Source organism: Suricata suricatta, chromosome 6 (genome assembly GCF_006229205.1).
Source record: "Suricata suricatta isolate VVHF042 chromosome 6, meerkat_22Aug2017_6uvM2_HiC, whole genome shotgun sequence".
Taxonomy (NCBI): domain Eukaryota; kingdom Metazoa; phylum Chordata; class Mammalia; order Carnivora; family Herpestidae; genus Suricata; species Suricata suricatta.
The window spans coordinates 59,035,541-59,051,725 of NC_043705.1; the positions used below are offsets into that span (position 1 = coordinate 59,035,541).

Here is a 16,185-nt window from a genome sequence, read left to right on the forward strand (position 1 = left end):
AAGAGTGACGCTACAAACTTTCTGTATCAAGAAATATGTCTGAATGCTTGTGACTGTGAATTTACTTCCCATGTGGTATGGCTGTTACCACATTATATTAAGAGAAAAAAAAGTAAAAGAAAAACGAGTCAATACACTTTTCTTAGGACTTCATGGAAATTCATCTTATTTCCATATGTATGGCACATAAATAAAGCTTTCTGTTCATTCTAAATATGACTGTCATGTCTATTTCACCATATCCTATATGATATGGTAAATAATAGCATATGTAAATTCCCCAAGAAATATATCTGAGGAAAGATTCTGTCTTTCATTACCTTCCGGATATCTTTTTCAGACATTCGTTCAGCTGCCTGGCAAGCATGTGAGGCAAGAAGAAACCTGATGTTCCTCTGGTTGTCATGAGTTTTGAGTAGTTATTACTCACTGATGTGCTAATATCTACTTTACAAAAGAGCCCTAGTTAGCAGAGAAACTAGAATTTTGCTTTCCTACATGAAATGTTCAAAACAAATATACCAGTGACCCATGGTACCTGTGAGAAGATTAAAAATGCAGAAAGCTCCTGTTGTCTAAACCAAATGAGTGCCGGTTTCCTCCACAGCAGGGACTTCTTACTGAAGTTATGCGCATTTGAATAGGAGCCTTCATTAACGCACAGAGGAAACTAACAGGGCATCAGCATACCTTCCCTGACTGTTGGGAAAGGGTTGAGAAGTAAATTTTCCACAAAAACTTTTCAGGTTTATTCTTGCCTAGTCGTGAAAAGATTAGCTATTACCGTCCGAGGAGTAATACATATGCATATACCAGCATCAGTGCATTGTGAGAATAGTGAGAATTGGCTTGTGCTAAGCACTCAGACTAAAGCATTTACAATCCTGAAGACAAGAACAAGTTACTCTTCAAGTAGCCAAAGGAACTGTTCGCCTTTGAGTTTCTATGACATAAGAAAAAAAAATGGAGGACAGACCTTTCCTTTTGCCTCATTAGCTTGTAGTGCAGGAAAAGTTGAGAGCACCAAATTTGGAATCAACCAGACTTGGGTTCAAATCTCATCTTTGCCACCTGCTAAATCTGGAGCTTAACAAAGTTACAGAACATTTTTGAACCTCAGTTTCCAACTTCATAAAATAGGGGTTTTTTTCTGGTCTGAATGTCATAGGGCGGCTCTGAGTATAAAATGAGGGGCAGCGTGTAGATCCCCTGACAGTGTCTGACATGTACTATATAAGAACTCCTTATATTAGAGCGCCCCACTGGGGCGTCAGGTCATCCTGCTAATGTAAAGGGTCCCATCATACTTGCCATTCTAGGACCTTATTTTTCTGCAGAGTTGGTGGTTGCATTCTTAGACACCCTTGTGCATTTGGTTTCCATGTGGCCCCCAGCTGGAGCAGAGGGATAGAAGTCAGTGCTGTGTAGCAGCCAGTTTGCACTAGGATTGCACTTTCTTTGCTCAGCCTTCTGACGGGCAGGAGAGGCCCAGCAGCCTCCTCTACCCGGTGTGATCCCTGTGGAGAGCTGGTATACACAACCGACTTTCATTTTGCCTCCACATGGCAATTGTTTTTCTTTTCTAGGGCTTCATGTTTTCTTTCTTACCAGATCCTTTTCATGTTAAAATTGGGCAAGACCTACCTGCACAGCAGGCACGCTCTCCCCTCCTGATGCATATCTTATTTCTGGCTTCCAAGCCCACATGGTTAAAGCTGGTTGTTTTGGGAAACAAACAGGCTAGGACAAAGTTAGGGCAAACAGGATGTGTTCCCACTCAGAGGGTGGCATCCATAAAGGAGAGTCCCATATGAGGTATGCTCTCTTACCCAATTTCTCTGTTTGAAATGGCCAAGAAGAGAAAAAAAAAAAAACTAGACAAAAGGAATCAAGTTCATACAAGTGAGATTTGCTGGTTTCAATCAGAGCAGAGCCCACTTTGCCTCAAACACAAAACTGGACATGCTATTTTAAAGATAGAATTCACTTGGAAACTATAATCAAGTAGCAGAAATGTACTTATGATATGAAACTAAAATTAGGAGTTCCATTCTCAAAACTGAATGATTCCCAAGAGCTTCCAGTGACTGGGATTTAACTAAAACACGATGATTTGAGGTCACCACTGAATAATATGTATCTCAGAGAAGCAGAAGAGGGGAACTTCTGGTTCAGTTCAGGAAAGGAAATTGAGAAGTGCAGGGGTCGAGAAAGGAAAAACTAAGGGAAGATGAATCAAACGTACTGCATTTCCAGTGAGAAATGGCTATGCCCTGAATGAAAAGTTTGGGGAGAGGGCAGGGTCTTCTTGCCCAGGATTTCTCAGAAATTCTTACAGGAATTGTCAAGATGATTTCTTGCTGCTACTTCCCTTCCCTTTAGTTGTTTATGAATAGGCAGTCAGTTAGAAGTGAGAGTCCCAGCTGGCAATTTCTTCGGCTACATGATCCTCTCTTGGTCCAGCTTCATCTTTGACTGTTTGGCTCATCCTTTCTTTTTCCCAATATAATTCTTGTACCCACTGTCATTCTTGAAGCCTGTATACAGTCAGCTGCATTGATTGAGACTAAGATTCTTTCCTTAAGCAGATTTTAAACTCATTTGAACATATTCCTATTGAAATTATTTTAATGCATTCTAGCACACATTTTTAAAAACTTTTAAACATTTTAAGAAATAAATGGGACTGCTGATTGGGGTGGTGATTTTTCAAAACTCATAGAGAACTATACACTAAGAGGGTGAAATTTGCTTAATGTCAATTGCATCTCAGCTTTTTAAAAGCTTTTTAAAAAAAGAAGTAAATGTTGCAACATAATCTGCTGAATTGAAGCACTGTAGACGAACAGAACAAACTGGGTGTAGTGTACTGGAGCTTAGGACATCATGAGCTCTAGATTTTAAGGCCGCTAAGCCACTAATGAACTGTGGGAACTTGGGTGTGTCATTTAATCACCAAGGACTCAGTTCATCATTTGTAAAATGAAGGATTTGTGCAGACTAGCATTTCTCGAAGTTATGTTTACCAAAATTCTGACTCTTCAAAATGATTTTAGTTTTTAGGCGAAAAAAAGGGGGGAGGGTGTTCCCACGTCAAATAAATTCAAGAATGACTGCATCAAGCAAAATCAAATAGGTTTGCTGAGTGCAAGACTTACCATAGCCCTTTTGCCTGTATACAAACGTATCCATTCTACCCCATTCTACCCCAGCCTCCAGCGTCTGTAGGTCTAGCGTATAAACTTTGGGAGATGATTAGCCGATATTAATTTTCCTCCTGGCAATTGTTCTGATCATTTTCTTGGCCAACAATTTTATTTGGGTGCTTAAATTCAGACACATAAGCAAAATGAAGTTACTAATCACTTTTCATAACAGTGATTTGCCACCAGGAGTCTGAATAATTGGGACAATACTTCATATTCCTTGTGCAGACACAGACGTGTCTACTGTAGTCATCGTACAAATACACTTCAGGTTTGCCCCAGCGTCTTTTGAGTGAGGTGTATGGTAGGAAGCAGGTGGAGGCCAGCAAAAATAAAAGGCAACAGTAGAAGTATGGGCAGAGTCAAACCAAATTCCGTTGGAAAATAACATTGTAAGCCTAAAGATGTTTGAACCCTGTTACAAACTTGAATAACCTGTTTTCTCCTTGATTCCCAACAACTCTACGAGTCAATTTATAGGACAAAAAAGGCCCTATTTTTAGCCCCATTCTTGGAGCCCATGTACTTACTGTTGGGGAGCAGAGTTGGGGGCTCATGGTATCTTTTTTAACTGCAGGAACTAGAAAAAGCAGTAGACTATTTTTCCAACTATACTCAGCAGCCCAGCTTTATACAGTCATGTCTCTAAGGAAAATTTCATCTTAACTTTTCCAAAGTTCTTTTGGAATATATCAGATTATTTATATGCTGTCAAAAATTGGCTGAAACCTAGTTATCTACAGCTATCCACAATTCCTAGAAAATTTAGCATATAATGTTCCTGTGGCCTTCTCTGTCTTTCTACAAGAAACTTATCTCGTTATATTAATGGTTATTGGCCTCCTTTACCATTCTTTTCCAATAAAATTCTTCTGGACAACACAAACATAGAAATGTGAATATGGTCACATGTAATAAATGACTGCTTTTACAATAGCTTGACTGTACGCTGTAGATGATGAATCCCAGCATGCTTCTCTCTTTCCTAGATGCATTTATTAGCAACAGTGGTTGGTTCTCTTATGTTACTAGAGATAATACACTATTAACCAATTCCCAACATATATGTTTTTATAAGTTAAATACAAATAAAAACCTCAGTAACTAAATTAATGGCATAATTTTCTTAGAAGTCCTGACTGGAGTCCTCAGTCAGAGTTGCAGAAAATAAAATTATAGTATGCACCATTGGAAACAGAAGGAAATTGAAATTTGTGGCCTCTCCGGGGCAGAATTTCAAGAATGGTCTCACTAGCTCTTTACTTGAAAGTACACCAATTTAAGTGCCTTTTCCTTTGCAATATCAGTGACGGTTAGGTTTCATTTAAGAAGAAAGGAAGAAAACACAAGCAAATACTGTTTTCTCTTATATAGTAGTAGCCATCAGCAAGGTGAATAAGAGTAGAATGCGTCCTTCCACCACTGCCTCTACTTACACTACTATGCTCCAAGTATCCTGTAAGTGAGTAAGACATACCCATTGGAGTCACTATAAATTTGTTGAGTTGATTTAACCAGACTTTGAATTAGTGAGTTACAGCCTCATCTTCAACCCTTAAACTATAACCTTTAACCTTTCCATCCATATTCTACCTATTCTCAAATGCTCCTGGGACTGCTTGGGTAAAAAATGCTTTCATAATTGTAATATTTCTCTGTTTGGTTTGTTATTACTAACATGGAATCAGATCTAGAGAATTAATCCATCAACATCTAATATGGAGGCATCCATTCTTGACTTAAAGGTTAATAATAAAAATCTCATGGGGCACCTGGGTGGCTCAGGCGGTTGAGTGTCCAACTTCAGCTCAGGTCATTGTCTCACAGTTTGTGAGTTCCAACCCCTTATCAGGCTCACTGCTGTCAGCTCAGAGCCCATTTCAGATCTTCTGTCCCCCTCTCTCTCTCTGCCCCTCCCTCATTTGTACACTTTCTCTCTCTCTCTCTCAAAAATAAATAAACATTTAAAAATAATAATAATAGAGGTGGCACCTGAGTGGCTGAGTTGGTTACACATCTGACTCTTGGTTTGGGATCAGGTCATGATCTCATGGTTTTGTGAATTTGAGCCCCACTTCGGGCTGTGAGCTGTCAGTGGGGTAACTGCTTGGGATTCTCTCTCCCTCCCTGTCTGCACCTTCCCTGATTGTACTGTCTCTCTCTCTCTAATAAATAAACTTTAAAATAATATTAATATTATTTATAGATAGTATGTATTTAATATAAATTAATTATATTATGTTATAAATAACAATGTATTTATAAGTATTTATTTATAAAGTATAAATGTAAATAAATAATATATAAGTATAAATAAATCATAGGTATTATTTATAAATATTTATAATTTATTATTTATAAATAATAAACATCTCATGAGAAAATTATATTGTCATTAGATTCTTTAAAAATTTCCTTCAGTTCAGATATTACAAAAAAGCTTAAAAATTACCTTTGATTTGGTTGCACAAAATGAATAAAATCCTAGAGATCTACTAGATAACATGGTACCCATAGTTAAAAATGCTGTATTGTGTACCTAAAAATTTGTCGAGGGTAGATCTTATCACAAATCATAATAATAATAAATAGGACAGGAGGAAATTTTTGGAGGTGATGGATAGGTTTATGGCATAGATTGTGGTTATGGTTTCATGGGTATATAGTTATCTCTAAACTCATTAAGTTGCATACATTGTATAGTTATGCACAACTATACAGTTATGTATAACTACAAAAGTTATGTATAACTTTTCATATGTCAATAAAACTAACAAATAAATGAATAGAAGAAATTAATTTTTTTAACAATAATACATTTGACCTTCAAGGAGAAAAGAATTGCCAACTATGTATATCTTATTTCTGTTACACAAAGAAAAAACAGGTCACTGGGAATATTATTTCCAAGTTCCCAGCAAAGCGTTCGTGATATATAATAAAGGATTTAAAATGTTTCTTGAATTGAAAGGATGTCAGCTACTAAGTAAAGATTTGATAAATAGTACCTACAAATCCCATCACTCAAAGATTGCCAAGACTACACTGTGGTCTGAAGAGGTTCAAATAGCTCTAGAACAGAATAGGATCCTGGGCCTTGTTTCCTGATGCAGCAGAATAACAGACTGAACATGCGCCAGAAACAGAAGGGGTTTTACTGTCTCATGACTTTCCTATCTGCTATTCCTTTTCAATGCCAGCAAACTCTTCCTAGAGGAGACATCACCTGACATTTTATACATTCTTGGGGCACAGCAGGAAGAGTCTGTGCTCCTTTTGCCTCTGTCTGCATGACTCTACCACGTGCCGGGACAGGGCTGCAGCGCTGGGCTTCTGGCACAAGGCGATGACCACGAGCTGGGGAGAAGGGCTATCTGCCGCAGCACGTTTCTAACCCTGATGTTCCTGCTTTCTTCTACAGAAAGATATCTTACTTGATTTAATGTTCCCTGAAAATGTGTTTACTTTCGTATTTATTGTTTTCCCCCCATTCATTTTCCATCAAAGTGGGACCTTACTGTGGTGTATATGTATACACACACACACACACACACACATACATACATACATACATACATACAATGGAGTAGTACATGGCAAAGAGAAAGAATGAAATCTGGCCATTTGTAGCAAAGTGGATGGACCTCCAGGGTGTCATGCTAAGCGAAATAAGTCAGGCAGAGAAGGACAGATACCATATGTTTGCGCTCATAGGTCCAACAGGAGACCAGGAGAAACCTAATGGAGGACCAGGGGGAGGGAGAGAGGGAAAGAGAGTTGGGGAGAGAGAGGGATGCAAAACCTGAGAGACTATTGAATACTGAAAACGAACTGAGGGTTGAAGGGAAAGGGGGAGGGGGAAAGGAGGTGGTGGTGATGGAGGAGGGCACTTGTGGGGAAGAGCACTGGGTGTTGTATGGAAACCAATTTGACAATAAACTATTTAAAAAAATAAAAAGTGTGATCTTGCTATCTATGGCATTTTGGAAGAAGTTAGTCCACACTTACTGAAAGAAGTATTATATTTTGTTTTACATAAGGCAGTTTTTAAAATTTTTTTAATCTCTTATTTATTTTTGAGAGAGAGAGAGACACAGCATGAGCAGGGATGGGGCAGAGAGAGAGACTCAGAATCTGAAGCAGGCTCCACATTCTGAGCTGTCAGCACAGAGTCCAGTGCAGGGCTCAAACTCAAGAATGGCGAGACCGTGACCTTGGCCAGTCTGCCGCTTAACCAACTGAGCCATCTAGGCGCCCCTTTATAAGGCAATTTTTAAGGCTTTCTTAATAGAGCTTGCTCCTGCGATTGATCCATGCTCTCTAAAATGAGTTTAAAGTTTCTATCTATTGCCCTATTTATTTCCTCCACATCACTTATCTCAATCTGTTTTCTGCTCTCCTGTTCTTTGTCTATACCATACAAGCTGCATGAAAGCAGGGACCTGTGTCTGCCTTGGTCACTTTGTGTCTCCAAAACCAAGCAGAATGCCTGGCACAGTAACTGTATGTGAAAAGGATGAGAAGTGACTGAGCCATGCTGGTGGGGACAGAGCAGAGTGGGGGTGCTCCTCCTCTGCAAGCAGCTTTGGTCATCAGTTCATGTGAGTTCATAAATGGAAAGCTCCTATGTAGCGAGCTCCTGCAACTTTGTCCTGCTTCTCCTGAGCACGGCTCAGGACCACCTCATGTAGATTTCTAGGCTGCCACTTCCAGCGAGTCTCTACCATTCCTCAGTTGAGGAATTGTGAACCTAAAGCAGGTTTTTATGGCTCTCTTGGCCCTCACCCTCTCTGGTGCCTTTATTCGGCAAAGCAAGCCAAATTTTCTTCTCATTATCTTGCCATTCAAGTTTACCCCAAAGCTTGGACCTTTCAGTGCTCTGCCAAGAAACACTCTTTACACCATACATAACATCTGGCCTACAGCTTCTAATAACCCACAGGATGCCTTGACATAAACAACAGCTAATTTTGTATTATGCAAGTTTTGGTTATAAAAAAATGAGATAATGTACATGAAAGTACTTTTTAAACTCCAAAATCCTATATAAATTAAATAGATAATGATCATGATTATTGCTATCATTGCTATAGCTTTAGCTAAGACAGAAACCTCTTTGAAAAGCCTTTTCACATTCTGTTCTTTAGACTTTTAAGAAATATGGAGCTACATGCTTCCAGGGAAGAAATTGTCTTCTGGCATTGAAATAGAAATTTTAAGAAAATCACATTAATACTTACAAACACTATGTTACAGAATAGAGGAGAAAAAAAGCAAACAAAACCATGCTCTATGACCCAGATCCACCATTTATCCAAAATGTGAGAGACAGGAATTTCTTAGTAGTTTATATTATCAGTTAAGGCATAAAGCTTAAGCTTTGAGATCTACTTTAATTTCCTACCATGGAAGAATGGGCCTGATTCCCCCTTTAGACAAACTATCTCCTTGTCACCCTTCTTAGAAACGCCTTAGGGCGGAGACCTTGCTATGCCAGTCAACCCACCGATATCTCAGATCACATCAGACTCGTCATAAGAACAGTTGTCCAACCAATGTAATTTGAAGCACATCAGAAAGGTCCCTACATGGCTCTACCTAGATGTGTAACCCTTGGATTGACTAATTGAATAATAATACTAATCTCCTTGAGTACTTTCAACCAGCAAGTAAAAGTCATGCTAAATAAATGGGAGTCCAAAAATAGACCCACACAAAGATGCTTCTTTAACATAGGAGTGTCTCTAGAAGGCGTTGAATTGCATGTCAGCAAGAGAGAGAACTGAAGAAAAGGAAGTCTCCGAGGGTCTTATAAGCAAATACCTGTTTCACAGTTTTGACATTTGCTGTTGGAGAACAATCTGCTCTCCTCCACTTCCTTGAGCAATATTACCATTTACTATTAAACCAGATAAAAGAAAAATGAATACCAAGCATCCCTGAAAGCCCATAACTTACTAAATGATACCATAGGATTCTAAATTAATATAGAATGTATTAGTGTATATGTTACATTATATACTACATCTAATATAGTATATATTATACATTTGAACAGGGACTGTGCTTCCTGAAAGAATCAAGCTCATTAATTTTCTGAAGAGTGAAAGCACTTTTCAAGTTTTGTTTTTGCAACATCAGACTCTCCTTTACCTTCCCTCTAATTATGAGGAATCAAGAGTGGGGACATGATGAAACCTTTTCAGGTAAAAGACATCTAACTGGAGAACCTCAATATTATTTACATGCATTTGACTCTGACTTGAGATTTCATTGATGATTGGACTGGAAATTGGCATTTGTAAAGAAGACTTTTCATAGCATTCAGCAGGCTCTTAAAAAGTGTGTAATTTAGCTTTGGTAGTTTGCATAAAGTAGAGGTTAGATTCTGCCAGTGACCTTTCATGAACTTCTAGGAGTGGATAGTCTCTTGCTGAAAAGGTAAAAAATAAAGACTCTCTTTTCCTACCAAGGTGGTAATTACATTTAAGTTTATGTAGCTCTGATGTTCGTGGGAGAGCTTTATAATTTACTCCTGGGTAGGCTCTCTCTGTGAAGCCCTTTTTTTCCCCCTTGGGAGAAAAAAATTTTTTTTAACTAACATCCTTGCAAATTGGATAAGTGTTGCATTACGGTGGTTTGCAACCCATTGATAGAAACTTACATGCTTTGAACTTTAGTAACAGCATTTGAAAGAGAGATTAAAATCCCTTTAACTGGCAAGCATTCACTTTCTAAAAATTCCTATTTCTAAGGCATGAAAGCACTGCATTTTGAAAGCCATGTAAACCCAAGCAAAGCAAAATGTACCTCTACTCAAACGAGTTCATTGGTGGTCGGACCTTTCAGAAAATGACTTTTTCTGAGGCTGTCTGCAAATAGCCATGGAAGCTTGTCCTTCATTCAACATCACAGGGTTCCTTTGCCATCGTGGTAATTATACAGGTTGCCAAGCCAATTAAGGTTGCATGGGGAAGGATGAGTATTCCTTGTAGCCATTTCACTTTCCAGTCAGTGGTAAATTCTGTGAGAAAACCTTATCCCGCAACTTTCCCATCCTCCTGGAAGAGGGGCCCTTGGTGGCCAGCCAGAAACATGCAAAACTATCAATATAATTCATGCTGCTTTGGGTTCAAAACCAGATATTTCCCAAGCCAGGGCAAATTAGCCTTTGGCATTGAAACTCTAGATTACATATCCACTCAGGCACATCTATACAATGAGAAACAACTGCCTTGAAAGGCCATAAAATGCTGTATACATTTCCCAGGAGCCTGTCTGCCTGCTGAAGCATTTAATCAAGTAGGCCACAGAGCCATTTGCCTTCCATGTACGGAGGGGAGGCCGTCAGTGAAACTGGCTGAGGAGAAGCCATCTCGCCCAGGCCTGGAGTTTCTCCACAGGCTCTTCAGGCAGAGTCCCAAAAGTTCATCCTCAGGCTGTCGATGGGTATTTCCAAGCTCAAAAAGTCAGCTCTGCTCTCCCAGAAAACTCAGGCCAGGAAGTTGTTCTCTCATATTATTCCTGGGCTTTTAGACTCATGATTAGCGCTTCTTGCCAATTATTTGAAATGCTTTAGTTTTCTTTCCCTGATAATAATGTAGATTACATGGAGGCAGGAGGATGGCATTTTTCCTACACAGCATCTAAATCAGTGCTTGGATGGGTAATTGGTTCTTGAAAACATACATCATTGGGGCGCCTGGGGGGCTCAGTTGGTTAAGCATCTGACTACAGCTCACTGTAGTGGGTTCAAGCCCCACATCAGGCTCTGTGCTGACAGCTCAGATCCGGGAGCCTGCTTCGGACTCTGTGTGTGTGTCTCTCTCTCTGCTTCTCCATCACTCATGTTCTGTCTCTCTCTCTCTCTCTCTCTCTCTTTCTCTCTCTAAAATAAATAAACATTTAAAAAATTAAAAAAGAAAAAGAAAAAATAAATCTTTATTGGTCTGCTTCCTCATGGCTCCTCACCTAAACAACATTTCCTTTTATTAAGCACTTACTTAGTAAATGCTGCCTTCCCTTTCTTTTCATCTATTCCTTTCCGTCAGCCCTTTCCATCTGACGCTCCCTGACTCTGAAGTCTCCTAGGTCAGTACATTGCTAAACTTTGAAAGATGCACAGTAACTGCATCAGAGCAACTCACTTATCTAATGATACATTGCATGTAAGAATAAAAGGGAAAAGAGTTTTTGGAACCCTAATAACTGTTTATCTACCTCTAGAGACGTATTTGAACAAATTACCTGGCCACCTTATTCAGGAGCACAAAAGCCTTCCTTTATGTATGTGAGTATTATAGATGCACTTATTTGAATAATGTTGGCAGGCTCTACAGTGAGTTCTAATATCAGTCCCTGGTTCCTCTTCACTGCTGAACTGTTTATAACTCATTTAGGGTCAGGGTATGCTCACATATACTGTAGGATAATCCCAACTCTGCTGCATATTAGTTGTATGCCTTTGGTCACATGATTTAATTTTGATGCCTCAGCTTACCAGTCTGTAAAATGGAAATAACAGTGGTAGGCTGTTGTAAAGATCCAATGGGTTCATACAGGTAAAGCATCTGGTTTTTTTCTTCCAGGTTTAAGGATGTTCTCATGTGTTCTAGTGAATTTTGCCCCATACAAGCTGAATGTAGCTGGGAGATGATACTCCTTAATTTAAGATTCTTTGTGCTGAGTCCTTGGCTTTTTATTACATACTTGTTGAAAATACAGGCTTCACGTAATGACTCTATATTTCTACTATCTCCAGATAATATCTTACCCACCATATCTAACATAGTGTGTCACTCAGAGTAAGAGCTATAAATATAGATATATATATATATCTGTTCTGCTCCTTCCTCTCCCGTTGACCAAGGATGCTTGTGGCAACACTGCACTCTTCCTCTTCTTCCATACCATGTAGGTTTTGCTATGCTAGGGGTTACAGAGCCTGTGAAACATAAAGGAAGGGGGACGTAACACATCAGTAAACCAAATATGTGATCTTTGCCAGAACTCTTGATTTTTAGATGGAAGAAAGGACAGAGATACTTTTGGACAGATTTGTGTCCTGGGTCATTTGTGGACTGTTTGTGGATCAGTTACCAATTGACATGCTGATAAAATTGAAAGGCAGTAAAAAATTCTCACATTCAGTTGAAACCAATATAAGAATCATAGATTTTGAGCAACTTCGGCTGCATCATTGGGGGAAATGGTCCATAAAGTTGTGCTTAGTGGTAAGCGCTCCACATATGAATGAAAATATAAATGAAACACTGGGATTCATTGGACCAGGCTCCTTTCCACACATTCTTATGTGTCCTTATGACAAAATGTTCATCTTACTGTTACTTACTGTTCATCTCACCTTTGAATGCAAATTCAGTAGTGAACTGGCTGCATTCTCTCCAAAAGGAACTATTTTCAATGCTAGAAAATGCAGTCACAAAAGAAAACCCTTACAGAGGAATTTCCCTCCAGTGGGAAGAATCAACCCCCACTCTACTAGTTAGCTTTTTTTTTTTTAACTAACTCTGGAAAGTCCCTTTTCTTATTTAGTCCCTTTGGCATAGTCCCCCTATAATTGTTTTTAGAGTTATCTTGTTACTTATTAGTAACATTATTAACTGGTTATTTCAGCCAGCCTGGGCTGTAGTCCACAAGAGTGAAACTTCCTTTTTTCTTATCCATCTACCTACAAAAAAATCTCTCCTGGATTTTTTTCCCGTAAGCTGTGACTTTCCTCAGCACTTTCATTTAGTTTGATGTGTTCTATGACCTGTGTACAAAGCGTGTCTTTTTAGTTGGAAATGAGCTGGTGTTTTGGTGATCACTTACACATGTTAACGCTTTCCCTTTGTTTCTCTGCCTGTTCCATTCTAAAATCCCGCAGAGGATAAGGTGAATTCTTTTTGAACCAGGTGAGAATTGAACTTTGGACTAATTTTTTAAGGTTTTTCTAGTGAATGGTTTTGATGTTTCCTTTTGAATTTTGCACTTTTCAATGTTTTTCTAAACAGATGTTGTTTAAAATTAGTAGAGGGCTATGTTGAAATGTATGACTATAAAAACAAACTATTATCATTCAATGAATTCTATATATTTTTAAACACATAAAATAAAATCTTAACTACTTGCGATTAGTTGGTGACTTTTAAATTTGCACTGTAATGAGAAGAATTTCATGCTATTGCCCAGCATGAATTACTGAGGAAATCTCAAATAAGGAAACCTTCCATTTAAATTGGTCTGGGGGCACCTGGGTGGCTCAGTCAGTTAAGCGACTGACTTTGGCTCAGATCATGACCTCACATTTGTGGGTTCCAGCTGTGCTGACAGCTCAGTGCCTGGAGCCTGCTCAGAGTCTGCCTCCTTCTATCTCTTGCCCCGCCCCCATACTCTCTCTCCAGCCACCTTCTCAAAAATAAATAAACATTAAAAAAAATAAATTGGTCTGAACACCAGAGAAGGGACAGTCATGTTGCAGATCAGCCTTTGTGGTAGCTGCTGAAGAGGGGCTGGGGCGGAGATGATTGCCGACAGCATAGGCTCCTTAGTTTCCTGAGCCTGAGAGAACCCTTTGTTCTCTTCAACCCAGGAGAGGAGGTTCCTGAAGACCTTTCATACTCAGCCTAGAAGCCCTTTCTTTCCCACCAGAATTGACAAGAGAGGACTGGAATTTAATTAGCATTAAAAGGCAAATGAATTTTTAGTTTGGGTAAGGTTGAAAGCCTTCCAGATCTCCTGGAGGTAATCACTAGGCAGTTGCCCCCTCCTTGCCATAGCAAGTGACTTCATCTCTCCATGCCTCAGTTTCTTCATCTCTAAAAGCTCCCACATACACAAACCAAAACTCTACCAGTCCTGCTTTTCACTCAGGATACACAGCTTAGTATCTTCATCGTAGGCTGTTTCTATACACCTACAGTGGAATAGAGAATTGAAAGTAATATGGAGAATTGGTTAGGCTCAAGTTTACCTTTGACAACATTCAGAGAATGACTATCTTTTGAGTACCTATTTAAGCGCCCTGGTACTAGGCCTTGTGGTAAATAAAGAAATAGGTGAAATACAGGTGATACCCTGGAGCTCATTTGCTTCAAACTTCAACTGCCTCAAGTCAACTAAAATGACTTGTGCTCAAACCATCCTGCCATCCTAATGATCAAATCCAAGGGAGAGCCATACTCTTCCTATTCATGGTCTTCAGTGACCTCTCTAGAGCAGGTGGCACTGTGAAAATTTCAGCCACTCACTGCATCCTAATTATCTTGTTTTGTTTTGTTTTACTTGTATTAGCTGAATGAACTGAAACATGGAGGTTAAAAACAAAGTTGTCTCACAAAGGTGGCCTTCAGTAAATATTAGCTTAATTATTCATAATACCATTTTCCTTAGTTTTCTTCTTCTGATCATTGACTCATAATTTTTTTGTGGGTACCACTTTCTTCACTTTTCCCATAAAACCGGTGTCCTAGTCTCTTCTTGCTCTACACACTCACCTTATATGATCTCATCCACCCTATCCTTTCACATACAATCAAGAGCAGAAAGCCTCCCCAAGCTGAGTCTCCAGCCAGATGTCGCTCTGGAGCTCCAAGCTCACTCCGAGGCCTTACTGCACAATTCCCCTGAGTTGTACCACGAATATGTCACATTGCATATGTTTACAGAGGAAGCCATCAGCCCCTTTCCTAGAACTTCAACCACCAGAGGTGAGGGCAGTTCATTCAAGGCAGCATGGCATGGCTGCCATGGTAAGGGTGCCTAGTGGATGGTGACTGTCCTTCATCTCACTTCCAGCATAGGATGGCTACGGGCTGGCAATGAGACTTCACCTAAGAAGGTAGGCTTATCTAAGATTTTTATGAACCTTGCTTGTAATTCTGGCTTCCATTCTATAGGGAATGGGAAATCACTGAAAATTTCTCATTAGAGCAGCTCATAAAAAAACAGTATCACATGTTTCTGCCTCTCACGTCAGTTAGCTATTAGGCATTAATGATATCATGGATGACCTCAGTCTCTTTCTTTGTATTCTATACATATCTGTCAAGACCAGTGAATGAGCCAGCTGCTGTCAGATTTTCTGTAAGTGGGCTGTAAGGTCCAAGATGTGAACATGATTCCTTTGCACCACTGAAGCCTGAAGGCCAGCTGATGTGGCTCCCTGCCTCTTTCTGAAATCTCTGCTGAAATGAGATAATCCAGTTCTGCTGGCAGGACATCGGGCCAGTCCGGCAGCTGCTGTTTCATGGCCAGTGATGCTGCACTGTTCAAAGCTGTACCTAGGAAGGTCTTTTTCACAAATTTCCTGAGTTATGGTAGCAGTTTAATATGAGTCACCTCAGTAGATAATAAGGTCTGATTTCTTCTATGATTCATGTATTAATGTAGCAGAAGTCCTAAGGCCAGGGCCTAGGCTGGACCTTTGCTTGTGAAGGTTTTGGTGATTCTAGAGAGTTGGCAGCACAGGCAGACACAGGTCGGGAAAGCCTCCCCCTCCAAGGGGAGGGATGTGGACATGGACATGGACATCCACAGCCAGCAGGAGTGATTTCTGACTGGTACATGAGCACACAAAAGTACTGAGGAAGACCCTGTTATTCACACTACTTCATTCAACAACTATTAATTTATCACCTACTATATACCAAACACTCTTCTGGATTCCAGCATACACCAGTGAACACACACAGAAGTCGCATGCTCATGGAATGTGTATCCCATTGCCCTAAGAAGGGATTCAAGACCTGAAGGAAAGTTAGGTTGGAAATTTTTACTTCGTTGCTTACTGACATCAAATTTCATAATTATATGTCTATGCTCTAGTATTTAACAAAAAAGTACACACACGCATGCACACACAGATACACACCTATATATGTATATATAATTAACAACTCCATTTCCCTCATCCCACATGTATTTCTGCGGGTGAGAAGGTATTCTCTCAGATGGTGTCACAGTTGAAAAGAAAAGC

General features: G+C 39.5%; 1 pseudogene; it reads right to left on the minus strand.

Annotated features, from left to right (window-relative positions):
- The window catches only part of LOC115293457, a 57,229-nt pseudogene extending 41,771 nt beyond the window's left edge, over nt 1–15,458 (minus strand).
- Between the last annotated feature and the right edge of the window lie 727 nt (nt 15,459–16,185).